The following is a 19,529-nucleotide window of genomic DNA, read 5'->3' on the forward strand; positions in this document are numbered from 1 at the left end:
GTGTTCGGGGGATCCAAGGTTCGTATCTCTTCCCACAGATTTTCTACAAGGAATTATTTTGGGGGTGATTTTCCTCGCTTCTTCCAGCGAATTGAGAAAGCACCTCAAATCCTGTCAAGACCATTTCCTTCCGCATTCTTTCCATTTTGCCATTCACTAATGATACTAGAATTCGACTCACTGTAGTCTCAGCAATTTACTGAGTATTTAAACGGGTCAAGAATAAAAAGAAGAATCCTACAGCGAAAGTAACAAATCGGGTGAACTTGTTTCCAACAAATCATGTTCTCTGGGGAACGAAATGGGAGCAGGTCCAAGCACATCTTCGTATTTCCTAAGGCAATGATTCACGCCCGAGGTAAATTTATAAATGAAGGTCGTATCCAGTTAAATACATGCACACGTGCCTTAATGTGAATTCATCTTACAGCTGTAGAAGTGACGAAATGCTAGGAGGGATTCAGTGTTTTACAGCAGAAAGTAAAACACAACTACTGAACACCAAATTCGAGGTGGTTTACACGATTTAAAACTACATACAAAAGTGTGTTCACAATTTTTCATGAGCTTGTAAGCTGTTAAGCTTGTAAATATAAGGTATCAAATACTGATTTGTCTTTTAATTTCTCAAGATACTGAAGTCAGTGCCATAAAAATGATAAAATGGAGGCGTACACTAAACGCAGTGTTTTGCTCTTATGTTGTTGAATCCTGCTGTGTAAATCAATTTAAGTGATATTTATTTTATTCCTGTCGACATAACAATATTTGCAGCTGGTACTCTGCTGTCTCTGTTGAAATTTTCGGCACGTGCTATCTTTCGTTTCGGTTTTTACTTACATAGAAGGACTTACTCTAAGAATCTGGTAATGAAACTATAACTAAAAAAAAGGACCCGAAGATGGCACACATGTGCCGAAACATGTCCTATATAGCAACATTACTTGCTGCAATAATGCTGTGTTGACAGGAATAAAATACATACTATCTGTAACAATCTTCTGCTGCTTTATATGGCATCCTTCACCACAGAATTACTGCCAGACATGTAAGGTTAAAATAATTAGCAGTCCATTAGCAGACCCGTAACTTTTTCACGCACAATATTCGTATTAAGCGAAAATCTATAAGTGGATCCTTATAATTATAGTAGCCACGAACAGGTGCAGATGGAGATGATAACACTTTGACCACTCCAGAATGAGAAGTTCATATTATATATGAGAGCAGTACAGGAACAAAACTCTTGTGTTCCAGAAATTTCATTCCTGTAAGTTATCGCCATTTTGTCCTGTGGGAACAGACGCGCACAAGAATGACGTCAGTATGTGAAACTTTCAGATCTGCAACAACCAATACAGCACTTAACTCCAGATCCCACAATTTTTCTAGTTTGAGTTTTATATTTATGTTTTCTTTGTGGCTACTATCAAAGCCAACAATTTTAAGTCCTGTTTAACGAGTTACATCGTAGATTGCGAATTATATGATGAATCGATAGTAGCGTAATAAATTATATTAGAATTATTTCAACAAATTTGAATATTACTGATATGGCATGGAGAACATGATCATTAAAAATAAACAATTAATATGAAATTTGAGTTACGTTAAGTATCAATCGAAGTGATAAGAACAGGGTAAATGTTTCGTAAGCGCGATATCAGAATGCCCTTAGATTGACAAGTCAACAAAATACAATTTTTCCCCTCGGTTTTCTGCCTGATTTCTCTGACTTCTTAGATAATAGCCCTCTATGGTTTATCTGCAGGGGGTGCTTGTGCATAGCAGAATACCTCGACTGGGAGAGAGCTACTGTAATGATGAGCACAAGTACAGGCAGTGGTCAAAAATACAAACATACAAGTCAAAAACGTAATTCGAGCCAATTACCCCACACGTAATATAAAATCTTCCACTACGGTAAACGCGAGGCAATGGGATCAATAATGTGTCTAAATTTTCAAGTCGAAAAGTGTAAATTAAGACATGAGCATGTCACTGTTGAAACATTACAGCTAAGTAAATAGGAAGGCAAGAAAGAATAAAACGAAATTGCTTAGCAACACTTACATGTATGGAGAGAGATGGTCTGTTGCAGTTGTCCAACCCAGGGGCTATCCCACAGTGTTGCCACGTGTATCCAATAGACTGCTGTTTGCTTAGAACTCCATAAACTGGCGGTGAGATGGGTATGTCCATACTATTGGCATGTGGATTACAGTTGACTCCATTGGAACACTCTACCTGCTGATGGCAGTATCAAACATATTATTCACGGAGCTACAATGTGAAAGCAGACCGTCTCTACTTGCTTATTTAGAAGGAATGTTTCTGAGCTGAACCGCTTTTCAGTCACAACAAATGTAGAGTGCAAATAAGAAACTCCGTGGCCTGTAGTCCGCAAGCGAACTACACCAACAGAGCGACCGTCGCTTGTCCGTGAAATTAGTGCCAATTTTGCTGATAGAGGGTGTCACGTGGTCAGCGCAACGGATCCCCACGGCCGTTCATCTCGGTTTTCTAGACCAGAGCCGCTACTTTCCATTCAAGTAGCTCCTCAATTATCCTCACGAGGCTGAGTGGACGCCATTCCAGACATACTACACCTCAGAAAATCTGGTGGTGCCGGGAATCGAACCCGGGACCTCTGAATCTGTAACCAGGAACTCTGACCGCTAGATCACACATGAAATTAAATTTTATAATTTAAATGGACAGGCCGCTATAAAGTAATATTAAGGACTTTTAGGTAAATATTTCTGCGGAGTTGACACCCAACTGTGGTGGCTTATATCAGGGAAATATATCAACTTTACACAGAAGTTTTGAAGACTGCAGAATACTGGGTACATAAGTCAAGGGACTTTACCATGCATACACGTCACCTGTGAAGGAAAATAAGTCAGGAATCCGAGGTACGCTGGACATGCATTTCATACGAGGTCGACAAAAGAGAATATTGAAATGTTGTGGGAAAACACAGTGGAAAAAGTACAACCAGAAGTCCAAAAAACGATGGGAGTAAGCCTTTATGACATTTACACGGATTTTAGAGAAACAGGTTGTGAGAATGGGAGATAGATGGCACTGACACAGAATCATGTCCAAAGGAAACCGTTAATATAAAATTATTGAACCTTCTGATTAGAATAGGCTAGCGGGTTTGGTTCTTGTATCTAAGGGGTACAAATGCATGAATACTTAACATACAGTACTTTCCGAAAGTTTTAAAAATCACTTCCTAACAGGAAGTGCACTTAAGATATCACAAATTTCTTTAGACTGCCACTGAAAACATTGGAATTGATTTTTTTTAACAAAGATAAGGTAATATATACAAATATAAGTGAATAGTTGAAAATATATGTATGGCATCTTTAAAAGTCTGTGGGCTGGAGCCCGTGAAGAATAACTGATATTACTGAGGTTTCCTTGACATGTAAAACTTTCTGATTATTCTACTCTCAGCCTTATAACGTGACAAGGCTACATACGCAAGTGTCCAGTGAAATCGGCAATGGACTTTCGACAGAAACGTAAGAGCGAAATTCGTAATATGAACTTTGGCATATGTGAATAGTATGAGAAAAAAAGACCTTATTTTAAATTATATCAATATTATAGCACACAATATGATATTGATAAGTATCCTATCATAGTCATTACAAAAGTCATGGAATTAAGTCATGCTTAGGCCGCGCCATAGCTCAAGCGGTTAGTCGCTGGCTTCCCACCGCGGCGGCCCGGGTTCGAGCTCGGGTCTGGTCAAGTGGAATTTTTGGTGGACAAAGTGGCGCTGGGGCAGGTTTTCTCCGAGTACTTCGGTTTCCCTTGCCGATCTTCATTCCACCAAACTCTCCATCATCATAATCACCCGGGCAAGATACAATACGCCAATCAGGGGGCGACGTGCCGAGAGGACCAAACTGGACTCCACCCCCCACTATGCGAATCAAAAAAGTCATGCTTAACTATCAGCTTGCGACTGTCATATCAAAGAAATATGTTTATAACTGAAGTATGAATTTGTTACAGGCCTCTCAAGCAATTAGGACAAGCAACATTTAAGGAGATTAACAGTATATATCATTTAATCCTAAAAGTTTCTAATAATGTGGTATCACTGTTACCAACATTATTTTCCATTATACAGTATTTTCTGTTTTAAGTCAGGTTATGAAGTAAGATTTCAGATGCAGGAACCGAACTAGAGAGAATTAATACGTCATGTGAATATGCAGCAGGCTCCCGATTAACTGGGCTATGGATTATCCGAGGGCTATGCTTAGAAAACTAACTGATGTGTCCAATGTCAATAGACAAACTTCACTGTAATTGCTTTTTCAAAATTAACGAACACATAAGGAAGGGAGCTTTATTTCACGTTTCAATATGTATTTGGAAACTCATGTACTATTTCCTTATTTGTTTTTTTTTGTTCAATGATTAGAAACGGGACACGAACTTCTGAGAAACCACAATCATGTTTCAGCCAATTGCGTTAGAGCAAAATGCACTTATTTACGAATAATTGCACGGGTCGCTTTATAAATCCCAATTCATATTTTTGTTTGTAATTCGCATTGGGTGGAAGTGAAATCCAACTGGGTTCACTCGGCACGTCGGCCACACATTGGCCTATTGTATCTGCCCTGGGTGATTATGATGATGGATAATTTTGTGGAATAAAGATTGGTAGGAAAAACCGAAGTACTCTGAGAAAACCTGCCCCCATGCCACTTTGTCCACCACAAATCCCACTTGACCAGACCCGGGCCTCCGCGATGGGAAGTCAGCGACTAACCGCTTGAGTATGGCGCGGACACAATTCACAAGTTAATTATAATACTTCTTTTACTATCTGGGGAAAATATCATTTCCCACTCACTCTAGATAATCGGAAGTCTTCTGTACTTTAATGTTTCGAAAGGAAGAATAAGGGGCCCAACTGAATCCTTTCTTTTTCAGTAATTGATATGAGCTTCCATGAGTCAGGTTTATCACGCATGCGCTACAGTGGGTTGTATTCACAATGGTCCGTTACTTTCTTCCCAGACAACTTGAATCAAGGTAGAGCTTCAAAATAGCAATAAAATACATTCATTTTTGTACGTAGCTGTTGAGGTTCTTGAAACAGACGTCTGTCCCACCTAAATGTGTAGGCATACAGATACATGAAGGCAGTTGTAATAGCACCGACCCTGACAGATTAGAAGGCTAAGTAAAGAGTTCACTAGAGGTCACCGCCCATCCTTAATTACTGTTAGAACTGAGACCTTGTTCCGAAACTGAAGTGGTACACTATTGGACGAGAAAAAGGGGGGGGGGAGCTTTAATATACGTTTGTGCTATCAGAGAAATCAGCTGGGAAATACATCCATTGAACCACGCACCCTAAGGCTCTTCCGCTTCGCCTTTGTTAGAATTATTTAAGAACAATTGTTGGGAGTGCTGCATTTGTACTTTACCAATCACAGCGTTGAGTCACACTGAATTCATATCAAGGCACTTCAGTCAGGGGAGTTACGAAGTGTAAACCATTATTTAAAGATTTATACTATATGTAACAGCTGTGTACTAACGCCCTTTGGCATGGTATTACTGACGGGTTTAGTTCGTCCTTCTTTTCGGGTTTGATATCTAATTCGACACATGTAAAACTTTAAGGGATGAAAGATAATATAAGCTGGATCTGAGATCCTGTCAGCAGTGACTAGGAAGGACATGATTTCAAGCCGTGAAGTCTGGTATAAGTTATTCTGAGGAACATACTGCCTCCATCTTCAGGGTCAAAGAGTAAGTTAGGGAAGTAGTCAGCAAAAAACAAGCTTATCACCTGCTTCTTGTTTCTTGCACCGACTCTGGAGATAGAAATACTATATTTCTCCGAAACGTTGGGAAACTTCTACTGGACTACAAGGCATCACGTTCAAAAGACAATACTCTTCTAACTGCAGATAACTTATGGTTGAAACGATGTAGTCACGTGAATCAGCTATAATTTAAATTTATATTTTTTTAATCTTTGAATTTATCTCGTGGAGTGGGTCTGCTATGAACAGATGGTTTATGCGTCCAATCATTTTAACTATTATGGTAAAAAGCTTACAGCTCCAAATAATAAAATACAGTGCTCACGGACGTTGTATCAGAGGGGTGTCGTGGAAGAAGGAGTCGCTCTTTTCTCCAAGCTTCGAATTCTTATAGAGGGGTTGAAAATTGCCGATAAAAATTTAAACAAAGTTTTCTAGACCTTCGAAATAACTGAGGTACATTTTGAAAGTCAATAAGTGGTCAATTGTACAATATTTACTAGTATTAGGATTACAACCCATGACCGTTACAAATACAGGTATTTTAATACCAGGAAGTTAGGCTTAATATTTCTGATCAATGAAATTAAGATTTTTGTAACATAATAGACAACTACAATACAGAAAAATACGCTCATATTGAATTAATTCTGTATATGTTCGACTAAAGCCGATGAAACGTGGTTGAAGAATAAGGGATTTCATTCTTGAATATCGTTAACATAGCTTTCCTTTTCAAGTTGCTGAAGCCCTGGGTTTATTTGCAAAGCGACAGATGTCAGAGGGAGATGTTTCTTGGCAGAAATAATGGTCGTATAAAGGAAAAGCATTACAATTATAATATACACTGATTTACAATAACCAATATCCAGGAACCTTATTCGGCTATAACTTGCTGAAAATTGTATTGTATTTTCATATGGAACCAATTTTTTTTCAGATAATTAAAATATAAAAATAGAAATTATTAGTTTGTCAAATCAACTGTAATTGAGAAAAGAATTCTATTCCAGATATTCCTACCGAGATGGCAGCAGTGTCTGATGTACTGCACAATATCAACTTTTTCCGTTAGTCTCTCGCCTAGGGGTTATATGGTACTTCCCCTCGTCCTGCTGCTCCTCAACGTACCCACTCCACAATCTGTATCCTCCCCTCTAACTCTACTTCGCACCCCATAAAAAATTGCTCGAACTCTGTGTGTAACTCCCTACTCCACCGCCAGAGGGGCGGTACGGATCATCCCATGCTTTCAGTTGAAGAAGTACATAAATCCATCATCAGTATCAAGCTGAGAGCCGGGCGATGCAGAAGTGAAATATTCTAGCTCCCTGAAAACTTTCAATTTGACGTGGAGAATTTAAAGGTTCTGATAATTTCATTGCTCAGTCAGCAAAACTTAAATAACTCCATTACAAATTATTAATTTATTTCCGTTGTTAATGTAATTAGAGCATAAATTGTAAGATTTTAGGCTTTCACGGCGATGGCTATGAAGCAAGCAGTCTTCTGGGATGTGGGGCCGTGTAGATAGTGTTAACCGACGTTTCGGAGGACCGTATCGCCTCCATCTTCAGGGTAGAGGAAAGAAGAAATCCGCGAGCGAATCTGCTTGCGGATTTCTTCTTTCCTCTACCCTGAAGATGGAGGCGATACGGTCCTCCGAAACGTCGGTTAACACTATATCTATACGGCACTATATCCCAGAAGACTGCTTGCTTCAGAGCATAAAATATATTATTTGAGTAGTTTATTAACATTTATCTGCGCACACAGAATGATAAAGTAATCCAAGCTCTGTATAACCGGGACTGAAACAGAACACAAAATATCTCGGATATTATTGCGCGTGCTGAAGGCAATTACCTATCTTAATTATATCGAAATTTCTGAAGTATTTAATATGCACGGTAATTTTGTTAAGGGCTGATCAGTGGAGTAACTGGTAAGACAGATGACACTGGAAATGTAGAGAAATGAAAATCTTTCATAATCCGGGTTTGGATACCGTGACTGCCATGACGCACCTCCATCTGATGCGCTCCTGATGGGCACTATTAAGCATGTGTTCCTGTCTAATTCTAACACTGAAACTGGGCCGCGCCATAGCTCAAGCGGTTAGTCGCTGGCTTCCCACCGCGGGGTCCAGGTTCAAACCCGGGTCTGGTCAATTGGGATTTGTGGTGGACAAAATGGCGCTGGGGTAGATTTTCTGCGAGCACATCGGTTTCCCCTGCCAATTTTCATTCCACCAAATTCTCCATTATCATAATCACCCGGGCAAAGTACAATAGGCCTATCAGTGGTCGCCGTGCCGAGTGGACCCAACTGGACTCCACCCCAACTAGGCGAATTAAAAAAAACACTGAAAATTTGAAATTATTAAAATAACCAAACTTAAGTCGTGCATGATCTACCTTATGGGTCAACAAATTCTTATGGCTAACTAAAATTAGAACATCTTCAGTCAGAATAGCCGGTGTACCAACCGGGATTCGCAGCGAGTCACCTCTCGAATACAAGTCTATGACATTACCGCTATAGCAACCTGCTCAGAATGATTTTAATCATTTGTTCACTTACTCATTTCCCACTGAAATCCTAATCACTTCCTACAGCGATCTTTAGTATTTCAAATGTTTAAGCTCCGGATTTTCTTAGTATTAGTTTTAGATTTATTAGTTATCACCATTACTACTACCACTACTACTACTACTACTACCACCACCACCACCACTACTACTATTACTACCACTACCACCATCTCCGCCATCAATCTTCGATCCTGAAGATGGAAGCGATGTGTTTCTCCCAAACGTTGGACTGTCTCTGAACTACATAGAATTACAACGTGGAAGACCGTAGACATCAAAGAAGAGAAAGCTTCCAAATTACACAGAAAATAATTTATTTATAGCGTAACGATAAAGAAAGGGGCATGCGGTAGCGTAGTTGGTTGAGGCATTATGCTACAAGCCGGAAGGTCGCGGGGTCATGTCCCGATGAGGTCACTGATTTTCTTTCTTTCAATTTACCTAATCCTTCCAGCCGCACTATGGCCGCGCCATACCTCAAGCGGTTAGTGTCCGGCTTCCCACTGCGGCGGCCCGGGTTCCAGCTCGGGTCTGGTCAAGTGGGATTTTTGGTGGACAAAGTGGCGCTGGAGGCTGGTTTTCTCCGAGTACTTCGGTTTCCCTTGCCGATCTTCATTCCACCAAACTCTCCATCATAATCACCCAGGGCAGGCTACAATAGACGAATCAGTGGCCGCCGTGCCGAGTGGTCCCAGTTGGACTCCACTCCCCACTAAGCGAATGGTCCTGAGGTCGATTCAGCCTCCAACAGAAATGAGTACCAGGAATATTCTTGGAATATTCTTGGGGGTAAAGGGCGGTCAGCGCGTAGGGCTGACAACCTTGCCGCCATCTATGAGCAGATTGTTTAGAAAATGTGGGAACCTCAACGTCTCACAACCTTATAGTCCTCCACGGCCTGTTACAGGGATACGTTTACTTTATTTTCTTTACTCTTATAATGACAAAGGAAAGAATAATTGTTATAAAGGTCTGCCGAATGTATTCATGTGAACTGATTCAAAGCCTCCTGTGACAGAACTAAACTTATCCTTCGCTCTTATCCTCCTTTATTTTTCTTGCGTTTGTTACACCTTACATAATTCAACGGACGAGAGTTCTTTCTAGGACACTGACGTCGCTAACGTAGTCAATATGGGCTACGAAGACGCACTGCCATGTTCCTAAGATTCCATCAGTGGACCTTATTCTAAGCCAGTTTAATCCAGTCCACATTAGCACACTATTTAGTTAAGATATATTTTATCCCTTTAAAGCTCAACGGACAGTAGATGTACCTCCTGCTTTAACTACTAGAACTCTACTTTCAGCCCACAGAATGCATTTATGTATTTCTTTTGTTCTTACATAACAGAAATTATATCCCAAAACGGAACTGCACTTTTGATCCTTGTTACGGAGACGTAACTTGTTTCCTGCAGGGCATGGACTGAATTGTTATATATGTATTAGATAAGAGAATGTCAGTCTTGACAACGTCCATGTGTTCTTCCATCCACTGCTGCTCCTTTCAAGTGATACATCTACAGCTTTCCCGAGTACAGTTTTGCAGCCCAGATGTCTACACACTCTTCAGCCCTACCAGCTACATCATTATAGTAACTAGGCTATGCACTGGACAACTATTGAATCGGGGTTCCATTTCCGGTGGGGGAGATTTTTCTCTTTGCCACCACGCCTAGACGTCCTATCCAAAGTACAATAAATAAATAAATAAATAAATAAACAAATAAAGTTATTCTTGAACCACAACATGAAGACTTATGGAGTACTGGAGGTATAGCTCCGCCATTCTAAACTTCGGCACTAGATTGAGGTGTTCAGCTTCACATTCCTGCCGTTTTAACCCAGGGGGAAAGCCCCTAGTAGCCAGTGTATAGGAGGTCGAGGTCGGTTATCCTGGACGTAGGAGACGCCGGGCGAGACCTTAACAACTGACCTCTGCCTGGTGCCCAAGGTGAAGAAAAACTGGGGCTCCATAAGAAGGCCAAGGATTATGGTGGGCTGTAATGCCAATCCCTTTCCTGTCTACCAAGAACTCTGTTTTCTCCCGTGGGTGCTAACGTACGTCAATATGATCGTCCTTGATTTGAACGCTTAGATAAGTCTGGTAATTAGAAGTGAAGCTCCTCATGATGCAACTTCCTCCGCACTGCTCTAATCCCAAGGAGTTTCCATGTGTATAACTTCATTTTCTTTTTGGTTTGACATAGTTAATTGCATTTTGTCGTGTGAAGGTAGTACACTGAGCTCAACAAAACAACTTGATCGACTTCAAGGATGTGAAGCAAGAATATTAGGCTTCAGAGTATGAGTGTTTTCATTCATATGTTATATTTCCTGGAGGCTCACTCGAAACACAGACTTGTTTATAACAATTCGTTATAACATTATTAGTCTTGACGAGAATTTGTGGTTGTTTTACTTTACGACGAAGTCGATATCTAGAATAAATAATATCGAATGGTACGATGACTGACAAATGAATTGTGGAGGATTTAAAAGGAAGGGGTCGTGACCTTATCAGTGTACTACGGTTATTCCCTGCTAATAGACGATTCGATCCATCGACACTCCCACATATCGAGATACCTATATACAGTCGTACATCCGGTCAATATACGCGCAGTGACCATGCATACAACCTCATTCTCACTGGTCGTTATATGGGAGTGAAATCTTATCAATACTCACTGTTTTCATCACATTTTGTAACTTTTGAAAAAAATTATAGGCCATACAATTATAAGCAAAGCAAATGCTAAAATTCAGTTTGTTAGCCGATTAATCACTAATCGACGCTTCATTGAACCAATTAACGTCGATTAATGGGGGGGGGATGACTGTATACCGGAAATTCCATGGACGAACTAAGTAAAACCATGAAAAAACTCAGTCATCATAGCCGATAACCTGGCCGGGAATCGAACCGAGAAACTCTTGAATACAACTCCAGATTCTCACCATTACATCAACCTGCAGAAACGAATCTGTCTCTCATGTACAAAATCAAAGTTATTTATGAGTCCTTTTAAGGACACTCCGTATTACCTCACGTTTGAGGTGATCCTATCGCCCAGCGAGAGGCTCGTGAGCTGAGATGCGTGTTACGGACAGTGGGCTTTCTCACTGTACCACGCTCTGGTTAGATATTGATTTTCAACCCGTCATATTGAATTTTGTGACGTCAGGGAAATGAATTCCATGCATGATAGATTCAGGAAGTGAAGCAAGAGAGAGATATAGAGAAGGTAACGGAGACAGAAACAGAGAAGAAAATATATTATACTTTTTGTATGTTTAATATAGTTGCAAGTAGATAGGTGAGGAATAAGATGGAACATAGTGGTATTGGATTGAGTTTAGATTTTAGAATTTATGATGAATTATAGGTATGACTTATGGAGTAAGAGGGGTGAGGGGGAACTGAGAGTTACAGATACGAGAGAGATGAAAGGCAACCAGGCAGAAGTAGAATCAAACCAGTGAAGCGCACCAACATTGATTTGCAGCTTTTCTTTAAGCTAACTGATGATAGTGTAAGATCTATGCCATTTATTTTCAATGTATTTCATTCTAAATAAAATTACTAACAATTTGTATTGTTTTCTTACACTTTAACGAAGCTGCGCCACTTATTACAAATTTTGTAGTTTGTAGACTGAGTTAACGAAACAACAAGCAGCATAATCACGCCGCTAAGAAAACAAGGCTCGAATGCTCCTTTACATTATTTCCAAGTAAACGAATAACTGTCAGAAATGTACTTCAAACAGCTTCAGAAGCTGGATCGCTTTAACAAATATAAGAATGTACTTGTAACCTTAAGTACAACAAACACAATTAAAAGAACAGCAACAAAAACGAGCTGACCGTGGTAAACACCACGTGTTGAGTGTGGGCATGGAGTCCGCTTTATTCTAGCAATGTGCTGAGTTGGACGTTTACCTTAAATGGAAGAACATACGAGTAAATTGAAGGTCTCTGAGAACTGGGAGCTGAGAAGAATATTTGCACTACAGAGATAAAAAATAACAGGAGGAATTGGGAAAATTGCAAAATGAGTCATTATTTTTATACGTCGCCAAATATAATTAGAATGATCAAACAGCGGACATTGAAATGAAATATAAATGTAATAATTAGAGAAAAGTGTAGCGACAGCGCATACAAGATTTTAGTCCTGAAGAGGAAATGTCACCAGCGAGATCCAAGACGTAGATGTGAGGATAATATTACAATGGAATTAAAGATATAAAGAATGATGGTGTAAACTGGACTCATAAGGCTCAGAAATAAACCAATGACTTGCTTTTGTGAACACGGTACTGGATCTTTGGATTCCATAGAAATGGTGAACTTGGTGGGCTTCTCAAGATGGACGGAACTGTATTGAGTTACGTTGCTCTTTCAGTTGTCTACAGGACTACATTGTGGTTAGACCTGTATGTAATAGAGCTGTAAACGGAATCCAGTGAAACAAATAGACCCTTCGAGCAAAAGTAGATTTCAATTGCCGAAATATCATCATCATCATCATCACCACGATCACCTCCTTTCGGACTATTCATATCTATAGTGCAAGAACGCGGAATGACCTAAACTGCTTATTATATTTGTTACTTTTATTATTATATGTTTGCCATATTTATAACTCTTTCTGCAATATTTTATACTTATTAATTATCAAATGCTAATTGTGTATTTCGTGTAAATGTATATATTTTACTTTTTTCACATTTTAATGATAAATTAAATTATTATTAATAATATTATTATTCAAATGTGAAATTCCACTATTATTGCGTTTGTTCTCTTTTCTTCTATCGTACTCACATTATAATTGGTCTTTCAACTGTTTAGTTAGCCGATAAGTACATATGGATTAAGTTGATTTATTATTATTATTATTATTATTATTATTATTATTATTATTATTATTATTATTATTATATGGCACTACGGTGAGGTGAGTGGTCAGCTTCACGCTTCATACACAACATTCGTCCGAGGAAGAAGCCCCCAGGGGATACTGGACGTGATGAACATAAAAATTCCCAGTATTTTCCGGGGAACAAGTCCTTGCTATTTAGGCCATATTTACATAATTATAAACTCATACAAACGAGTATGAATGCCCTATAAATTATAACGTAAGTAGACAGTATACAGCGTTCCACGTTTTTTAAATCGCTTATGGAATTCCGATAACCCAACATGACAACGAATCATTCAGAACGTCCCTCTTTTGTTAATTCAGCAGAGTTGCACACTCGCACCACTAATTTAGAAAAGCATCTCAGGGCCATGCGACGGTCCATAAGAGCAGTAAGTTATTTTAAGTTTCTATAGTAATGTGTGGGAACGAAGAGCTTCATAACTAGTACTTTCTCCAAGTATATTTAAAATGATCAAGTCAAGGAGGATGAGATAGGCAGGGCATGTAGCACGAGTGGGAGAGAAGAGGAATGCATATAGGATATTGGTGGGATAGAAAGATGGAAAGACACCACTGGGAAGACCAAAGCGTAGATGGGTGGACAATATTAAAATGGATCTTAGAGAGATGGAACGGGATGGTATGGATTGGATTTATCTGGCTCAGGACAGGGAACAGTGGAGGGATCTTTTGAACACTTTAATGAACCTTCGGGTTCCATAAAATGCTGGGAAGTTCTTGAGTTGCTGAACAACTGGCGGCTTCTCCAGAAGGGCTCAGCTCCATGAATGACAGTACTGTGGTAGAGGAGAGATCGGACATAAAACTCAGGATCTTACAAATGAGGGACTGCAGCTGTGTAATTACTGGAAAAATAATATACGGCGTTAATCTAAGATTTCAAGCAAGTTAAGAGCCCTTCATTCAGGTCTATATGCATGTGTACGTGTATAAATAAAGAATGTCGGGATGAAAGTTATCCAACATAAAAAATTTACATCTCGGAAACCGATTGTCATACACGTAACCGGTTAATGTCATCGAAAAAGGAAAACTCTGAAAGTTTCTTTTCCATACTCGGCTTACAGGCATACGCCGCCATGTTAGGAATCACCTGGACAGAGAGATGGCTGGAATATGAATTCGCAGAGGTGGATGAATCACTTTGCCTCCTAGGTCACCAGATTTAACCCCAGTGGATTTTTTATTTGGGGTTATGAGAAAAACATTTTGTACCAGGTTAAGATCAACGACCTTCATCACCTGAAAGCCCGCATAAAGGACGCTGTGGCTACGGTAACATCAAACATGCCTCAAGCCTGGATATTTAACGTGCCACCAAGGGAGCCCACATTTAAATTTAATGAGAAAGTTATATATGCAGAAAAAAACTTTGATAATTTCCCTTTGTAATGGTGTAACCCATTAATATGTATAATAAACTTTTTCTGAGATATAATGATTTTATTTCGAATACCTTTCATCCGGACACACTGTATGTACACGTATATATACCAAAATCTTACTTGTTTTAACACTGGGATCTCCTCAGTCACAGTCGGCGTCACTGACACCTTCACTTTAGTCACTACGACGTTTGTGTACGAGGTGAAAAGGGTTTAAGACTTTAAACCCAATGAACAAATGAATGTATACAGGAGCTGTAACCAACCACGAAATTTCTACAAAAGAGAATAAGAGAGAAAGCCACCGTTGCCGAGGAGTTACTACCACAGGAGCTATATTTTCGGTTTTGGAGGAACAGAAAAGAACACAAATGGCTATATATGGATGATGGCAGTCGCTGGGAGAAATATTGGCCATAAAACCTTCAGCTGCATGGGTTAAGTTCGTGGGTAGAAGCCAATGCTGCACAAGGGTTAAGGGGTTGCACAAAATGGAAGGGGAGGTATAGGAAGAACTCAGATAGCTGATAAACACACACCCTCTTACTAACATTGTCATCGAGGAAATAAAACATCCTATAAAATATGGTTTTGTATTGTTAGAAGTTTTGAATATAATACGTGGCTCTTATAGAAATCCAATGTTGACCGAGATTTCAGCAAGAAGGAAATATTGTGATCAATAACTGTAATTAAATTTCATACTATTTAACTAATTAAACGGAAACATCAATCTCACAGATGTCGAGACAACTAAGTATTGAACTGTGAAAGGAGTTTTAAGAGCCAAAAGCTCACCCTGACTTATCCACAACCTGAATTTTGCCCATAGAAGCGTATCTTGTGTTGTATTAATCAGGCGTAAAAGACATAAAACCATCTCTTCGGGAAGTAATACATGTAAATTGAAATTACCTGCACCCGAGGTAAGAGGAAAACAGAAAGAAGGGACGAGCTATAGCTCAAGCGGTTGGTCGCTGGCTTCCCACGGCGGAGGTCCGGGTTCGATCCCGGATCTGGTAAAGTGGGATTTGTGGTGGATTAAGTGGCGCTGGGGCGGGTTTTCTCCGAGTACTTCGAATTCCCCTATCAATCTTCATTCCACCAAATTCTCCATCATCATAATCACCCGGGGCAGGCTACAATAGACCAATCAGTGGCCGCCGTGCCGAGTGGACCCAGTTGGACTCCACCTCCCACTAAGCGAATTTAAAAGAGAGAGAATGGAGAAATTTCGATAACGAGAATCTTCATGTGTCATCTGCATAACGTTATTACTAAAAGATCAAAGCAAGAAGCATCTGAAGTGTGAAGCATGTAGCACGCATAGGGAACGAGACCTGCATGCACAAATAATTCATTACATGCAAAAAAAAAATTCTGGGATTCCATTAAGATACAGAACAAATACGGGATAAGGAAGAATGCGCCGAATGGTATACTAAAAATGAAAGAAGTGGTACAAAATGGATGACAGCAGGAATTAAAATAACTACAAAAATTAAGAGGAATACTAGACAAAGAAAATTGTCCTGCGTGTTTAATGAAAGAGCACGTTAAATACACCCTGTTACATTGCCCAGAGACAAAGCAGAGGGGAGAATCCTTGTGTAAAACTTGGCCTAATACAAATGAAGTGTTAGTATCAGGGCATTTAGTTATATCTGGGCACCGTAACAAATAAACTGTTGTTTCCGTAAAATTTCTCGAACATTCAAAGCACACATTCCCAAACTATATCCATGGAGAAAGTTGTCTTCTGGGTTTAGGCACCGTGTATTCTTCGTTTTGGCCGACGTTTCGGAGGAACGTAGCGCCTCCATCTTCAGAGCAGTTGAATAGCTGTGGAGAGCAGTGGTTACTGCTACAGCTACTGCTCTCCGCAGCTATTCAACTGCTCTGAAGATGGAGGCGCTACGTTCCTCCGAAACGTCGGCCAAAACGAAGAATACACGGTGCCTAAACCCAGAAGACAACTTTCTTCGTTGTCATCGCCGTGAAAACCTCAAAACTTATATATCCATGGAGATTTAATTTCTAGACTGAAATAACACAGGTACATATAAGAGCTGTAAGGCCGAGGGATCGGAGTTCGAGTCCCGGTAGGGGAGAAATTTTTATTGTCTCCATACCGTCCAGACCTGTTCTGGGCCCCACCCAGCATCCTATGCAATGGGTACCATGCGGTCTTTCCCTTGCGATAGAGCGGCCGGGATATGAAGGTGACCACTCAGCTTCAACTAGAGGCTAGTTGAAGAATAAGTGGGTCTATACATCCACTCTACCATAGGTCTTTATGACCTAGTGCTTATTTAGTTAAGTATGGGGACAACTTGACGTACAAGTAAAATGAACTTATTAATGAAAAAAACGAAACGGTGACAAAATATCGAGTACTCCCTGTGTTTAGGTGGAAAGGTGGAAAGGTAATAAATTGCATAAAGGGAATCCACATAAGGGCTCTATGAAGATGCTTAAATAGAGTGAAGCACAAATGGGAAAATAAGATGGGAAAAATGGTGAATCACAGATAACAAAAGAAATGTGAAAAAATTACACATCGTAGTAACCAGGTGTTAAACGGTGTACAGTGTTGCACAACTGTGTAAATGAATTGTACGTTCTGTTCTATTCTAAGAGGAAACCCGAAGGGGAGTCTGGTTTCAGAACAGGGTCAAGTAGTGACATCTGTGAACACGGTATGAAACTTAGGGGCCCATAAAACAGTGCAATTACTTAACGGGCCGAACAACTATAATTTTTTTAAGAAAGACCCTGTACTACAAATGTAGTTAACACACATTTTCCCCCTTACTGTTAAAACATCATATGGAAATTACAATTGAAAGTATTTGGTCAAATGTCGTTTCATAAGGTTGAACGTGCACACTGCGTAACATACTGAGAAAGTCAAATATTGTCAGAGTTTGTAACATTTTCTGCATTTTGCTGTGCTTTTGTATTATTTTGTTGAATGTTACTAGTCTCTGCAGGATTGTACAGCATTGCCGATGCAACACTCTTAAGGACCAGCTCAAAACATACACATAAAATCTGCTTACAGAAATTATAAAAGAAATAAACCGCTCATAATATATACTAATTTACAGTTGCACATGAAGTAGATAAATTTTCTTATACGAACAGCATTTTGTGGTTCTAAATCCCTAAAAGTATTAAAGACGACCGTAGCAGACAGCAATGAAGAATAAGAGTAGCATGCGGAGAAAATCAAATATCTGTTGTACATTACGTATCCTGTTGCAAATGAACGTCTTGATAACATAAACTAATTGAGCAGTTAGGAGGAGGAGGAGGAGTTTGGGGTGCCCATGAAACTGATGATATTGTGTTTAAACGAAGCCTATAGTAAAGCCCGCAGAGGTAATATTTATGTCATAATTTTCTTATCCAGAATGGTCTAAAACAAGGAGATGCTTTATCGCCATTGCTTTTCAACTCTGCTTTAGAATATGCCATTATGCATGTCCAGGAAAACCAGGTAGAACTGAAATTAAATGGAACACATCAGCTGCTGATCTCTGCTGATGATGTGAATCTACTGGGAGTGGGAGTGTGTAATTTAGTGACACCTTTATAGTCCCTGTTATAGTCCCTGTTACAGTCCCGTTGTCAGGAAACAGATAATGAAGACTAGCGGAAACAGACTGAGATGATCAGTGCGAAGTGATTTTAAATTGTGTGAATCAGCAATAGTATAATAATTAATTGAATCACGACCTGTAGATGGTTAATAAATCCAATTACCAATCCGAAACCCGTCTTCAGTCACTAATATACGTGACAATACATAGTGTAGTTTTCGGACATAATATTCTGTGTTACACACAGTGTTTCTGATTTCAATAATTTCATACTTCTGAAACATGTAAGAATATGCCCTAAGTGGTATCAGGACAAAGAAAATTACTAATTGTACTTTTATATCCTTGCCACGAATGACAAAAGAAAAAAACCCCATGCCGAATTAAAGTTTTTACAAAGCCCCACTCTTACGAGGTCGATCTCTTCTTTTACCTCATTGTTCCTCTAACAAGCAGGCAAAATTTCAAGGTCAAGACAGCATTTCAGATAGAAGATTGTGAAATCAAGAATGGTATATGACATAATTAAAACCAAAGCCACATAAGCACTATATCAGAATGAAAGTGAACAAAGCACTGAATAAGTAGGCCATGAGACTATGAATTATATTCACGTTACATTAATATATTCTGTATTTATGTTAAATCAGACGAAGGGACTGATATGGCCTTAATCTTCCGGTATGAGTGCAGATACCATTTTAATACATTCATAAATATTATGTACGCAGCTAAATTTTCATTTGTATAAGGGGTGGGCCTTCTTGGCCCTTGCAACGCGACCACAGCGATTTACTGTGCCTTAAATTTTCATTTTATACACTGGCTGAATATTTGAAACCATGTTGAATACATTAAAAAGTCCCGTCATTTTTCATTGACAAATTCAAATATTAAATATGGCTCTATCGTGCACTATTATATTTACATTTACAATCCGTTTTACTGTTTGTTTCTCGACCACAATTTCTTAAATATTGAACTACTGGTCAGCAATGCAATATTGTAACAACTATATGTTAAACATATGTTAATGTTTATGTATTTGTGGCTAACTGTAACTGAAGCACCTTATATCCATCATTGTGGTAACTATAAAATTCTGCACACAAAGCTTTCCCGTTTCTATAGCGCAAAAATTTGTGCAAATTTATGCCCAACCCCCACCA

General features: G+C 39.3%; 1 protein-coding gene across 7 annotated transcripts in view; it reads right to left on the bottom strand.

Moving 5' to 3' along the window:
- LOC111861791 (homeotic protein antennapedia) overlaps positions 1-19,529 on the bottom strand; it is a 1,040,626-nt gene that overhangs the window by 341,065 nt on the left and 680,032 nt on the right. For 5 of the 7 annotated variants that reach the window (XR_002842328.2, XR_002842333.2, XR_002842326.2 and 2 more), the window contains exon 4: positions 2,074-2,250. The gene's annotated coding sequence lies outside the window, so the exon portion shown is untranslated. Of the gene's footprint in view, positions 1-1,267; positions 1,344-2,073; positions 2,251-19,529 lie in introns of those variants that run through there. The other 2 variants (XR_002842332.2, XR_002842334.2) reach the window with 2 other exon arrangements.

This window comes from Cryptotermes secundus, unplaced genomic scaffold (genome assembly GCF_002891405.2).
Source record: "Cryptotermes secundus unplaced genomic scaffold, Csec_1.0 scaffold180, whole genome shotgun sequence".
NCBI classification, from domain to species: Eukaryota; Metazoa; Arthropoda; class Insecta; order Blattodea; family Kalotermitidae; genus Cryptotermes; species Cryptotermes secundus.